Below are 14,990 nucleotides of genomic sequence, written 5' to 3' on the forward strand. Positions count from 1 at the left end.
AATCAAGCACACAGCCATGAAATCTCCATAGACAAACATTGGCAGCAGAATGGCCTTACTGAAGAACTCAGTGACTTTCAACGTGGCACCGTCGTTGGATGCCACCTTTCTAACAAGTCAGTTCATCAAATTTCTGCATTGCTAGAGCAGCCCCAGTCAATTGTAAGTGCTGTTATTTTGAAGTGGAAACGTCTAGGAGCAAAAACTGCTCAGCCGCGAAGTGATAGGCCACACAAGCTCACAGAACGGGAATGCAGAGTGCTGAAGCGCGTAGCGTGTAAAAATCGCCTGTACTCGGTTGCAGCACTCACTACCGAGTTCCAAACTGCCTATGGAAGCAACGTCAGCACATAAACTGTTCATCGGGAGCTTCATGAAAAGGGTTTCCATGGCCGAGCAGCCTCACACAAGCCTAAGATAACCATGCGCAATGCCAATCATCGGCTGGAGTGGTGTAAAACTCTCCGCTATTGGACTCTGGAGCAGTGGAAATGCGTTTTCTGGAGTGATGAATCACGCTTCACCATCTGGCAGTCCGAAGGGAGGAATCTGGGTTTGGCGGATTCCTGCCCGAATGCATAGTGCCCACTGTAAAGTTTGGTGGAGGAGGAATAATTGTCTGGGTCTGTTTTTCAGGGTTCCGTCTAGGTCCCTTAGTTCCAGTGAAAGGAAATCTTAACACTACAGCATACAATGACATTCTAGACGATTCTGTGTTTGCACTTTTGTGGCAGCAGTTTAGGGAACGCCCTATCCTGTTTCAGCATGAGAATCCCCCGTGCACAAAGCGAGGTCCATACAGAAATGATTTGTCAAGATTGGTGTGGAAGAACTTGACTGGCCTGCACAGAGCCCTGACCTCAACCCCATCGAACACCTTTGGAATGAATTGGAATGCTGACTGCGAGCTAGGCCTAGTTGCCCAACATCAGTGCCCAACCTCACTAATGCTCTTGTGGCTGAATGGAAGCAAGTCCCCGCAGCAATGTTCCAACATCTAGTGGAAAGCCTTCCCAGAAGAGTGCAGGCTGTTATAGCAGCAAAGGGGGGACAAACTCCATATTAATGCCCATGATTTTGGAATGAGATGCTCGACGAGCAGGTGTCCACATACTTTTGGTGTATTTCCCCTCTTGTCCAGGTGGGAGAGGGCAGTGTGAAGTGCAATTGAGATTGCGCCATCTGTGGATCTGTTGGGGCGGTATGCGAATTGGAGTGGGTCCAGGGTGTCTGGGATGATGGTGTTCATGTGTGTCATGTACAGCCTTTCAAAGCACTTAATAATTACAGATGTGAGTGCTACAGGGCGATAGTCATTTAGGAAGGTTACGTTGGAGTTCTTAGGAACAGGGACAATGGTCTCTGCTTGAAACATGTTGGGATTACAGACTGGGACAAGGAAAGATTGAAAATGTCAGTGAAGACACTTGCCAGCTGGTCTGCGCATGCTTTGAGAAAGTGTCCTGGTATTTCGTCAGGCCCATTGGCCTTGCGAGTGTTAACCCCTTACACTCGGGGAAATTGGCCTGTGTGGATAGGGCTAAATTAAAATGTTTCTTACAAAATAAATATGGAATGCATAACCATGGTTTAAATTAAAAGGGAACAGTTTGGAGATTATAGGGGAAATTATTAGTTTAAATGTGAGGACACAACAGTTCACCTGACACAAGACTGAATCCACTGTTGATTTTATGTGCATTTTATATTGACTGTACTTTTCGGCACATTTGTTGATAACGAAATCTGAAAATACTCTGCATACATTTAGTAACATGCTAAGAATATTCTTGGAAAATGTGGGGTAGGTGCAACATAAGACAAAAAAATGAAATGGGTTTGAATGAGAGGTCTAACTAGTGTTTCCAAGTGGCCACACACCCCTCTCCAAAGTATACACAGTTCCTAAGTAATTTCAATGCACTTTTATTACTCAAAGAAGAGTCTTCAACTGTAAGGTACTTTTTTTTAGCTCTCCTAGCTGTGTTGTTGAGGAACTGGAGCAAGTACACCTGTAGTTGTTTTGTTTGGAACACATGTAGTAACATAGTGATCATAAACGTTGACACTGTATATTACATGAGTTTTACGATATGGAAATGTGATGTGCACATTTGGACTCACGGGTGTTTGGCTTGCTTGTATGACATCAAAGCAGTATTTATTATAATCCCATCTTTCAAAATACATTGAGTCCTCGTAATTTACAGCATTTCCCTCACTCAGACAACCAGCAATGTGCAAAAGTTGCCCAATTAGCGGGAGGGATGGGAGCAACATCTTGTTGCGCGCGATGTTCAAGTTTAGAACGTCTGTCAGTCAACACCCATACAGCGCTGTGAAGCACAGAGCCAGAGCTCTATCGTCATGTATAGCATGTTACTGTACAGCCACGGTGTTCCAATGTAGGCGCTTATCAGTGTCTAAATATACGGGTACGAGTGTAAAGGGCTACAATGTTTAAAAGTTTTACTCATATCGGCCACAGAGAGCGAGATCACACAGTCATCTGGAACAACAGGGGCTTTCACGCAATACTCAGTGTTGTATTCCTCGAAGCGAGCATAAAAGGCATTTAGCTTGTTTGGGAGTTCTGCATCACTGGGCATCTCATGGCTGGGTTTCCCATTGTAATCCATTATCGTCTGCAAGCCCTGCCACATACGTCAAGCATCGGAGCTGGTGTAATAGGATTACACCTTTCTCCTATATTGTCCTTTTGCATGTTCGATGTCTTGTCGGAGCTCGTAGCTGGCTTTCTTGTATGCGTCCATGTCCGTGTCCCGCTCCTTGTAACTGGTAGCTCTAGCCTTTAGCCTAGCGCGGATATTGCTTGTAATCTATGGTTTATGGTTTGGATACGTTCTTATAGTCACGGTGGGAACGACGTTGTCTATGCACTTATTGATGAAGCCTGTGACTAATGTGGTAAACTCCTCAATGCTATCGGATGAATCCCAGAACATATCCCAGTCTGTACTAGAAAAACAGACTTGTAGCCTTGTGTCTGCTTCATCAGACCACTTCCGTATTGAAGTGAGCAGGAAGCAGGAGAAAATAGAGTCATGGTCATATTTGTATGCACTTCTGTGGGTAGAATAAAAGTGGTCAAGAGTTTTAGCGCCCATAGTGGCACCTATGACGTATTGGTAAAAGTGAGGTAGAACGTCTTTAAGTAACCCCGCGTTACAGTCTCCACCCACCAGAAACGCTACCTCATCATTGAGTGCCAAAGTGGTGTTGACTTGTGGAGGGTCTACCCTGTCTACGCAGGGCCGGCGTAGATGGGGTAGAACTAATCAGTTGAACGAACCTTTGATTTTCATAGGCAGGCACGTTTTTTCAAGGGACCTCAAGCGCGTGCACACATTCTTTTTATGGGTGTTATAGTAAAAACCATAGGCAGCTCGTGAGTTTCAAGTTTGGGGAAGCTTACAATTTATCCTACAATTTTTACTGATCTGCGTGCCAGTTATAATTATTTTTATGTGCACATTTTTGTGGAACAATTTCATTTCAATAATAACCTTTTCCTTTCTCAAAATCATTGTCACGTGATTAATCATAAAACGATACAATCTAGAGTGGGACAACGTTCCACAGGCCACAATCAACAGCATGATCAACTCTATGCGAAGGAGATGTGTCGCACTGCATGAGGCAAAAGGTGGTCACACCAGATACTGATTGGTTTTCTGATCTACACCCCTACCTTTTTTAAAAGGTATCTTTGACCAAAAGAAGAATATCTGTATTCCCAGTCATGTGAAATCAATAAATTATGGCGTAATGAATTTATTTCAATTGACTGATTTCCTAATATGAACTTTAACTCAGTAAAATCTTTGAAATTGTTGCATTATGTGTTTATTTTTTGGTTTAGTGTATATTTATTCACTTAATATATTTATCCATTCACTTTAAGTCATAATATTTTGCTCAACTATAAATGGAAGAAAATTAAAATGACTGCATGGAAGCCTTTGGCAGGCGCTCAACTAAAGATTCTGCCACCAACCACGATTATCACTGCTAAAGATTGCCACCTAGGTGTGGTAACAAGCAAATGATTCGTGATCTCATATTACCAATATTTCACATGCACATTGACACTCTGGGCTCTATTTTAACAAACCTAAGGCTGTTTTGAAGCCAAGAATACTTGCTAGCTACAGAATTACTTGCACAATCACTGTCTTAGTCTTCATCATAGGGTCAGCAAGTTAGCAATGGATGTGCCACCAGCCAAGAAGATTTAAATAAAGAGGACATAGGAGTTTTTTTCAAAGGAGTGCAAAGGACAGTAAGTACATTTCTTGTCAACTGCCCGCACACCACCCCTTGCGAACTAGCTGGCAAATGTTTGTGCTTTCAGCCTAGATGTCTTTAACTTCATCACAGTAATTACAGGTCATGAAGGTGTGTTCCATGTGTTAAAACTCCCTAAGGTCAATATTCGCTCCCGCACATAAATCTAATTAGCATATTACAAAATCCCCACATATTTTTTTTTGCATTGGATGCGTCTCAATCCACCGCATCCGCCTATGTAACACTTCCGCATCTGCGGTGAAAGGTGACAGAGATATAGTGGTGTTTGTCATTGACATATGACCCCTCTGTGTAAAGGTGAGACTTGTTTTGTTCTAGGACGTTCTCATCTGAAGGTCGCCCAGTACCATCTGAAAAAATTAATGGAAGTATATGGAGACTGTTTAGTGACAAAAATAAGTGTTTGAATACTGATCTTTCTTATATCTCTCAGATATAGGATCGACACTTCAGAACCAACTTCCTTTAGATATTTTGGGGGGGCTATCTGTTGTTCCATGTAGTGAATCTGTTGTTCAGTGTGTTTGTATGGGCTAATAGCAGTAAGGCCAAATACACATTTTCATTTAAAAATTCAAAATCAAATAGCAAAATGATCCTTGGTATGACCTTCTTAAAACAATTCTATATAGCTTAGTAGAACCTAAGACTGATTGGACTGTACAAGAGTAAGTGCCCTCCTGCAAGGCCCACCTTAGCCTTGTAAATTTGCCCATTTGTAAGTGAAGATTTGTCTGTATCCTTTTCTCAAAAGTCATCAGAAATTAGCATTTAAAATCTGTTATTATTATTTTTATCTGGGTGCATGCCCCCGGACCCCGTAGCAAGATGTGTCTTGTCCTCCTCTTTTATGTATTGCATTGTCATCAACTCAAATTCTAATGTATGAAAAAAATCAAATAATGTATGCACTCACTAACTGTAAGTCGCTCTGGATAAGAACGTCTGCTAAATGACAAAAAAATGTAAAAATGTAATGTTAGTCCATTATAGCCTATTAGTTATTAAATAGCATAGAGAAACAAAATAACACAATTTATGTAGCAGTAGCACTATCCCATCTTTGCTAAATATGTTGATCATGTTTGCAGTCCACATTGTAAGAAGGCTAATTTCCTGGTTTCAATATGTAAATATATTGTTAAACATAGCATTCACACTGATATTGTCACGTCTCCTCCCGTTGCTCTCCTCCGGCGAATCAGAGCCACCGGTCTGAGCGCACCACCTCGGCAACATCGGAATGGAAACCCAACGCACCCTAATCACCTCCAGCGCACCTGTCTCTGAATGGGGGTTGCCCACCATGCCACTGCCATCTCCGCTACATGTCACCTCACTGGATAATAAACACCTTGGATCAGGCACCATTACGCACGTCACTCTCCCCATCACCATCACCATTCCCACACTACCGGAGCACAACGAGGAGCTGTCATTCCACATCGTCACGTCACCCCTTCACCGGATTGCCCTGGCTCAGACTACACAACCCCACCATCAATTGGAGCACCAAGAGGATCACTGCCTGGTCCATCTCCTGATGGAAGACCTGCCTGCCGGTGGTATTACGCGCACCCTGCATTCTCTAGCCCAAAAATACTGGTGGCCCTCCTTGGCTTCTAATGTTTCCCGCTACGTCAAGTCCTGTTCCACATGTGCCCAAACGAAGACACCTCGGAACGCCCCGGCAGGCAAACTAGTTCCTCTCCCAGTGCCTCAGCGATCTTGGTCACACCTGTCCATAGACTTTGTCACTGACCTTCCACGTTCTGACGGCTTCACCACAGTCATGGTGGTCATAGATCTGTTCTCCAAATCATGCCGTTTTTTGCCACTAACTGCTCTTCCTTCTGCTCTCCAGGTCGCTGAGGTCCTGTTCCAACAGGTCTTCCAGCATTATGGACTTCCGGAGGACATCGTCTCGGACCGTGGCCCCCAATTCACCTCCCGAGTGTGGAAGGCTTTCCTGGAGAAGATCGGGGCTCGAGGATCAGCGTGGCAGATGTGTTGTTGCCTACCCTTACCACCTGGGGGCGGCCCGTCAGGAAGTCCAGGATCCAGTTGTATAGGGAGGTGTTTAGTCCCAGGGTCCTTAGCTTAGTGATGAGCTTTGTGGGCACTATGGTGTTGAACGCTGAGCTGTAGTCAATGAAAAGCATTCTCACATAGGTGTTCCTTTTGTCCAGGTGGGAAAGGGCAGTGTGGAGTGCGATTGAGATTGCGTCATCTGTGGATCTGTTGGGGCGTAATGCGAATTGAAGTGGGTCTAGGGTTTCCGGATGATGGTGTTGATGTGAGCCATGACCAGCCTTTCTAGACCAGCCTATTTATTCGCAGTGCAGAGACTGCAGTGGTACATTAAAACAATCAGGCATGGGTTGCTCTTTATACATTTTTGATACTGTTGTCTTTCTTTTTGACAGAAAAGCATGGGTCAGATGTGAATTAAACAAGACTGCTGTAAGCCATGTAATTTGACATACTCCTCCAACTCTCAGTGTATTCTTTGTGATGTAGCAGACTGAAAGGGCAGTGGGCTCTTCTCCTGTAGCCTTTCCTGAAACAGGGATACCATGGTTGGTCCTAAGACCCAGCCACTGCCCCTCTCATTCTCAGCGAGGCAGAGGGAGACTCCAAGTGTGATGTCAGTCCTTCCATATACTTTAAACCTGTGCGGTGTGACCCTGGCCTGGCAGCATTGTCTTCCTGCGGTCTGCTTTTCTTCTCCGTTCAGTGAGATGGCTCCCAGTGGTCTAGTAGTGCTTGTCTTTGGTATGCTTCAGATTACCTATAGAGGTTCCTGTTCTTCTCTTCAGTCTCCTGGGCTCCTCACGGGGTGTTAGGGCTGGATGAGTCAAAGCTGTAAACCTTGAGCCCTTGGAAGACAACGGAAACTGGTGCTCTTCACAGCCAGAGTCCATTGATTGTGTAAGCAAGATATGGAGGAGGCCTGTAGCCTAGCTTCTAGTGCAGTCACCATCACAACCTTCATCAGTTATGTGCATCCTAAAATAGTTGTCTGTGTACTTTCTTGGAGTGACAATCTTTTTTGTTCAGAACTCCATACATGCATCTGGCTTTAGAATCTAATTTGGAATCCCACCTGTATTTGTCAGCAGCACCAGACTCATAAAACAACATTTTAGAAGATGTCCAAAGCTCTAGGGCCTTAATCATAACAAAATATGTGGAACATTCTGGAGGGCTAGTCTAGTCCAAAACCTGGGAGACAGTGACAGACATATTTTTACACCTGCTTTACATGGCCAGTGAGAGTATTTTTACACCTGCTTGGCTGCTGTGAGATGGAGCAGACACATTTTTATAGCATCAGGCTGCTTGCCTGAAGTGGAGACCCCACCAGCACAAGACTAATCCATGCACCATTTATTGGATTATATCTGTGAAACAGACACATATAAAACAGCACTTTTGGCAGGTTGATGAACATTCACATTTCAAAGAATGATCAAGCATCAAAAGTAAAAAAGTTATCAAAAGTTGTTTATGGATACATGCCAGTGTTAATGTAAATTAAATTAGTTATTTTGTCCGAGTAAATACAGTTGCCGAGCTTGGAGATAGGCTAATTGCCTGCAAGTAATACTGCTACTGAAGTTGTATCTACTTAGGAATTTCTATAGATACAGTTTCATAACCATCATGAACCATGGAACCATTATCTACTCTGATTTATTGGTCTTTGATTCTCACAAAGACAAATGAATTCTCACTAAAGGCTATGAAAGACTTGGTCCAGTTAACTTAAGAGGGTATAATTCTGTTTTGATGATAATATGTTCTTCCACATTAAAAACTAATGCAGTTTCCAGATGCTTGGCACAAACCTCAGTTTTCCAAAAACAATGCCTTGAAGAAAAGATGCATAACGTCTCTGTTTCCTATTCACAAAGGGCAAAGCACTAGTGTACATCAATTTTATACAGGCTGTATGGTACTGTTCATGCTCCTCTAATGCCCTCATCTGAACATTGCCGGCATTACAACTCATACCTCTGATCTGCTGAGTACAGTCACCATACAAATACCATTCTGTAAAAAAATGGCAAAAATACATTGAGGGTGACATTAAAACCCACCTTGTTCATTATGAGTATCTTAGTTAGCTTTTTTTTACCACCTTTTCATGCTATCCAATTGGTAGTTACGGTCTCGTCCCATCGTTGCAACTCCCGTACAGACCCGGGAGAGGTGAAGGTCGAGAGCCATGCGTCCTCCGAAACACGACCCTGCTAAGGCGCAATGTTAGCTTTACCCGGAAGCCAGCCACACCAATGTGTCAGAGGAAATACCCTACAACTGGCGACCAAAGACAGCGTGCATGTGCCCGCAACAAGGAGTCACTAGAGCACGATGGGACAAGGACATCCCGGCCGGCCAAACCCTCCCCTAACGACGCTAGGCCAATTGTGCGCCACCTCATGGGTCTCATGGTCGGCTGCAACACAGCCTGGGATCGAACCTGGGTCTGTAGTGACGCCTCTATTCTGTCATGGTCTTACTACTAGACCAGGGTTCTTCAATTCCGGTCCTGGAGGGCCGAAACACTTCTGTTTTTTATTTCTACCTGGTAGTTAATTGCACTCACCTGGTGTCCCAGGTCTGAATTAGCCCCTGATTAGAAGGAGAGGATGAAAAACAGAGGTGTTTCGGCCCTCCAGGACCGGAATTGAAGAACCCTGTACTAGACCAAGTTCCATCAATTTGATGTGTTGTTTCATTTGACACAACTTGGTGGCATCTTCATATAAGCATCAGCATCCGATATGGAGCATCTTTGCAAGCCAAGAGGACAAAAGCTTTTGTCAAATGGACAAAAGCCAGTAAACTCTTTCCAAGAATGTTCTGGTTAATGAATTTTCTCCTTATTCTCCTTATATACAACAACTTATATATTTTTTTATTCATCAACATAGTGTCCATTTTATTTATAATGCTTGTCTCGACTGAGGAGAAGAGTAAGTGAGCATAAATGATTCCCCATGTCAATAAGCATTTCAAAGGTATCTATGGCTTTGAAGTGGAAAACTGTCAGGGTTGTCATAGCTCTCTGTGAAATTAATCAGCCTCTGTAATTAGCTGCCAGCTGTTAATGGGATTCAGCGGCAAATTTGAGGCATACAGATCATAGAGGTCATGGTCTAATTATGATGTCAAAAGACCTAGGCTGAAAACAAATGTTAATTCATGTATTCTTCTCTGGATAGTGGAGTGCATTATGGTTTGAGAAAGTCCAGCTGCTGCATGGGGATTTTGTTCCGGACCAGGGATGGGCAGCTCCAGTCCTCTGGGGCTTGACTGGTGCCACACTTTTTCCCCAGCCCCGGCTAACACACCTGACTCTAATAATCAACTAATCATGATCTTATGTTTAGAACACAATTAGTTTAATCACCTGTGTTTGCTAGGGATGGGGGAAAAGTGTGACACCACTCCGGCCCCCGAGGACTGGAGTTGGCCATTCCTGTTCTAGACAGATAATCCCACCTGAAATATGGCGCTTATAAAGTTTACTCTAGGGCAATTCCATGGTAACAGAGTGACACTGAGACTCAGATTTTTCAATTTAAAATGTGTCAAACAAAAACCAATGATTGCAAAGTTAAAGGCCCAGTGCAGTCAGAAACTTGATTTTCCTGTGTTTTAGATCTATTCCCACACTATGAGGTTGGAATAATACTGTGAAATTGTGAAAATTATAATAATGCCCTTTCAGTGTAAGAGCTGTTTGAAATGACCGCCTGAAATGTGAACCTGTTTTGGTGGGAAGGAGTTTTGGCAAGCCTGGTAAAGTAGAATAATAAGAAAGAGAGTTCTAAACCTCTCTGCCAATGACAGCTAGTTTTCAGTTTTCACTCAGTCCACTCCCAAACAGTCCAGTCATAGCAAAATTCTTGCTTGATAAATTGGTCTTTGCTAAGAAGCACTGAAAAGTTTACAACACATTTACTTGAACAATGCAGATGCACTTTGGTAACAGAAAGAATGATGGCACAAATACTCACTGTTACTAAACGTTGCATCAGCATTGTTCTTCAAGTATTTTTTATTTTATTTTTATGTTTAGTGGAAATTGTTAAAAGTTGCCCTTGTGCATAGATATGGTTTGTTTAACTTTGCAATTATTGGTTTTAGTTTGACATACATTTTAAAGTAAATAATCTGAGTCTCAGTGTCACACTGTTACCTTTGAATTGTCCTATAACTACAGACGCGAATCAGATGCGAATCGGCTTTCTTGAGTCCTTCCCCGCAGTCAGGTCTGTGAAATTCCTCCACTGTTATGTTGTAAACAGAGGAAGAGAAATACAGCTTTTTGAAGTTGTGACAGATAAACGTTTGAAGTCGTCTATGACTATCTTTAGTGCCTTCCAGTAACACATGGTAACGTATTACTTTACTTTCGCTTACTATTTTAGAAAGTAGGCTACTTTAGCTAGCTAGTTGGACAACTATCTGCAGTGACGGGTGAACCAGAATCTGGGTTTACAGGAGACGTTCTCCTCCTAGATTCTGGTTCAAGTGGCGGGTAACGTTAGCAGTTTGAGAAGGATCACTCTTTGTTAACTTTGTCCGCAACTCTTTCATTGCGGTTTTACCTTAGACATAAATATGTTATTATTGGCTGAAGTGACACAAGACAAAGTATTCTTGTCAGTTTTAGAAACATGTCGCTACACTTACGATAACATTTGCTAAATGTGTATGCGACCAATACAATTATATTTATTGTTGGTGCTTTCAAGACACCTGGGAACTTAAACAACTACGTCAATTTACAATGTCAGTGATCTTTAGGTCGGAACTAGAAAGATGCCCGAGTTTCCGACTTGGAATTCCGAAGTCGGAAGTCGAGATTTCCGAGTTCACAGTTGTTTTGAATGCGGCATCAGGTAGCCTACAGGTAGTGGTGTTGGTCACATTTCTTTAACGTGTTGTAAACTGGAAGTTTCACATGCCCTGGGGTGTAGGCCTAATAATTAATCCGAACATATTTTTTTGCTACTAAAATGATTTTCTATTGGACAAATTCAGATGGGTCCCTCTACGTTTCGTTCATTTGCTGTACGCAAATGAGTATGCCCCTGGCTTCTGGCTTGATGATCTGTTAGATGTAAAATAAATCAACATAATCTTCAATGACTTTTGGCATCTGTCTGTCTCATAGGGTGTGCTGGGCACTGTGCCAGCCAGAACATGTTGATTAGATTTTCTACAGGAATGGGTTATCACTAAAGTTCACCAAAAAGGTTAGCCTACATCTTTAGAAATGCAGATTAGAACCTCATTTTTCATCCAGTCATTACTTTTATGATAACCTGCAACACTGCTTTGCCATTGCATCACAATATTACATTGCAGGCATGTTAGTTAGACAATTGCACGACACTATGTTGTAATTTTATCATTTTTCACTATCCATGATGGTTAAACAGAGAAGTGGCCTCAACCAGGAAGTGAGTTTCAATTGCCAGTTGTCTGACTGGGTAAATTTGAAAAACCTCTGACCAGGTAGGATGTGCTGAAACCACTGACTGACACATGGCCTGATAGGCAGGCCAGGGTTTGTTTGTACAGTCCCAAGAACTAAGATTGTCACACATCAAGACAGGAAGTGGTTTAGTTACCACACATTGAACTAGTTACTTATGTCATAGTGAAAAGTCATTGGCAAATGGCAATATACCCATTCTGCACTTTTCAAACTCTGATGTATGAATTGCGGTGGTAGGAGGCAGAATAATGTTCAGTTATCACATTTATCCTGTTTCCGCAATCCAGTAATTTTCTTACTAATAAGTTTGCTTTGTGAATTTTTTTTCTCTTGAATAGGTTGGCTCTTGCTATTTTCTTGCACTCCACTTGCCAACATCCAAACACTTGCTGATTATGCTAAACCTACTTAAGTGGTCAAAGGGGTTGCAGACTGTTCATTCAGGTACTCTTCAATAACTTTACCTGTGGTCATAAGCTCCAGTATGACTGTGACCTGCTGGTGAACCAGCACACCCAGGAGAAGTTGTATTTTTTTACGGCAAGTGGCTCTTTTCGTCATAGTTCAAACAAAGGAAGTAGAGTAGCGGATAGCACAGCGTCTGAGTGCTTCAGAGACAGCCTAGTAAGAGTTCTGCTCCAGAGATGAGTCACTTTTTGATAGGCAGCCTATTTGTAGGAAACCACAATTTTCTGTTGAACTTAGTGCAGTGTTTAAAAAAAAAAAAACTTTAATCAATGTCTCGCTTTACACATTTGTTGCTTCCCTATTTTGATTTAGTGTAGTCTATATATATTTTTTAAAATCTAGCTTAATCAAAAAGTGTCAAAAAATGTCATACATTGTAGGCCTTATGTTGTCTCCCTGAATTACTTCTGGTTTGATGCAGCAACTTGGAAGATAAGTTAGCTAACTGTATGCAAAGTAGTACAGCAGGTTATTTTCCTAAGTTGACCATTGAAACAAGCCAATAGCTTACTCCAACATTTAGCTTAGACTGTTTGAAATGCAATTGTTCTGGAAACTGCACAAGGCACAGGCTACTCTGTTCTACTTCTCTCATTAGCGTACGTTGTAGGTCATAGACTCATAGCTAAGACGCACAGTCTCTTATTGCATTCAACAGTGGGTGTACCATTTGTCATTCATTGCATTGTAAATAGCCTATGTGTTTGAGTTGGCGACGTGTCATCATGCCATGTGGATTGTTAAGACTATATAAGATCTCATCACAGTTTTCAACCTCGGTGTCAAATATTGTCTGAGGGTCAATATTGCCCTGGGTCGAGATACATTCAGGATGATGAGATTCTCATTCAAGATCATAAACTGAGTAGGTCTATTCATGATAGCCGTGTTGTCACATGATAAAATGATAGGATTACTGGTCCTCTGCAAAAGAAAAGTGTAAACTTCAGATCTTTAGTGAATAATTATATTTAATAGTGTTCAGGATCTCCTGGTTCAGCTTTCAGGGTTTATCCTACAAGCTTTTCTCTTACTTTGGAGTGAGCTATTTTTTGTCAACAAAATAACCATCCAAAAATGGCAAAGCGGAGCATCAGAAATGTGGCTAGATGGAGCATGAGGTGGAATAGGGAGCGTGTGTATGCCAGCCACAGACAGAAAAGTATTTATTCAGCCACCAATTGTGCAAGTTCTCCCACTTAAAAAGATGAGAGAGGCCTGTAATGTTCATCATAGGTACACGTCAACTATGACAGACAAAATGAGATTTTTTTTTCCAGAAAATCACATTGTAGGATTTTTAATGAATTTATTTGCAAATTATGGTGGAAAATAAGTATTTGGTCACCTACAAACAAGCAAGATTTCTGGCTCTCACAGACCTGTAACTTCTTCTTTAAGAGGCTCCTCTGTCCTCCACTCGTTACCCGTATTAATGGCACCTGTTTGAACTTGTTATCAGTATAAAAGACACCTGTCCACAACCTCAAACAGTCACACTCCAAACTCCACTATGGCCAAGACCAAAGAGCTGTCAAAGGACACCAGAAACAAAATTGTAGATCTCCACCAGGCTGGGAAGACTGAATCTGCAATAGGTAAGCAGCTTGGTTTGAAGAAATCAACTGTGGGAGCAATTATTAGGAAATGGAAGACATACAAGACCACTGATAATCTCCCTCGATCTGGGGCTCCACGCAAGATCTCACCCCGTGGGGTCAAAATGATCACAAGAACGGTGAGCAAAAATCCCAGAACCACATGGGGGGACCTAGTGAATGACCTGCAGAGAGCTGGGACCAAAGTAACAAAGCCTACCATCAGTAACACACTACGCCGCCAGGAACTCAAATCCTGCAGTGCAAGACGTGTCCCCCTGCTTAAGCCAGTACATGTCCAGGCCCGTCTGAAGTTTGCTAGAGTGCATTTGGATGATCCAGAAGAGGATTGGGAGAATGTCATATGGTCAGATGAAACCAAAATATTACTTTTTGGTAAAAACTCAACTCGTCGTGTTTGGAGGACAAAGAATGATGAGTTGCATCCAAAGAACACCATCCCTACTGTGAAGCATGGGGGTGGAAACATCATGCTTTGGGGCTGTTTTTCTGCAAAGGGACAAGGACGACTGATCCGTGTAAAGGAAAGAATGAATGGGGCCATGTATCATGAGATTTTGAGTGAAAACCTCCTTCCATCAGCAAGGGCATTGAAGATGAAACGTGGCTGGGTCTTTCAGCATGACAATGATCCCAAACACACCGCCCGGGCAATGAAGGAGTGGCTTCGTAAGAAGCATTTCAAGGTCCTGGAGTGGCCTAGCCAGTCTCCAGAGCTCAACCCCATAGAAAATCTTTGGAGGGAGTTGAAAGTCCGTGTTGCCCAGCGACAGCCCCAAAACATCACTGCTCTAGAGGAGATCTGCATGGAGGAATGGGCCAAAATACCAGCAAGTGTGTGAAAACCTTGTGAAGACTTACAGAAAACGTTTGACCTGTGTCATTGCCAACAAAGGGTATATAACAAAGTATTGAGAAACTTTTGTTATTGACCAAATACTTATTTTCCACCATAATTTGCAAATAAATTCATTAAAAATCCTACAATGTGATTTTCTGGATTTTCTTTCCTCATTTTGTCTGTCATAGTTGACGTGTACCTATGATGAAAA

The sequence above is a fragment of the Coregonus lavaretus genome (genome assembly GCF_964263955.1).
Source record: "Coregonus lavaretus genome assembly, chromosome: 11".
Classification (NCBI taxonomy): Eukaryota; Metazoa; Chordata; class Actinopteri; order Salmoniformes; family Salmonidae; genus Coregonus; species Coregonus lavaretus.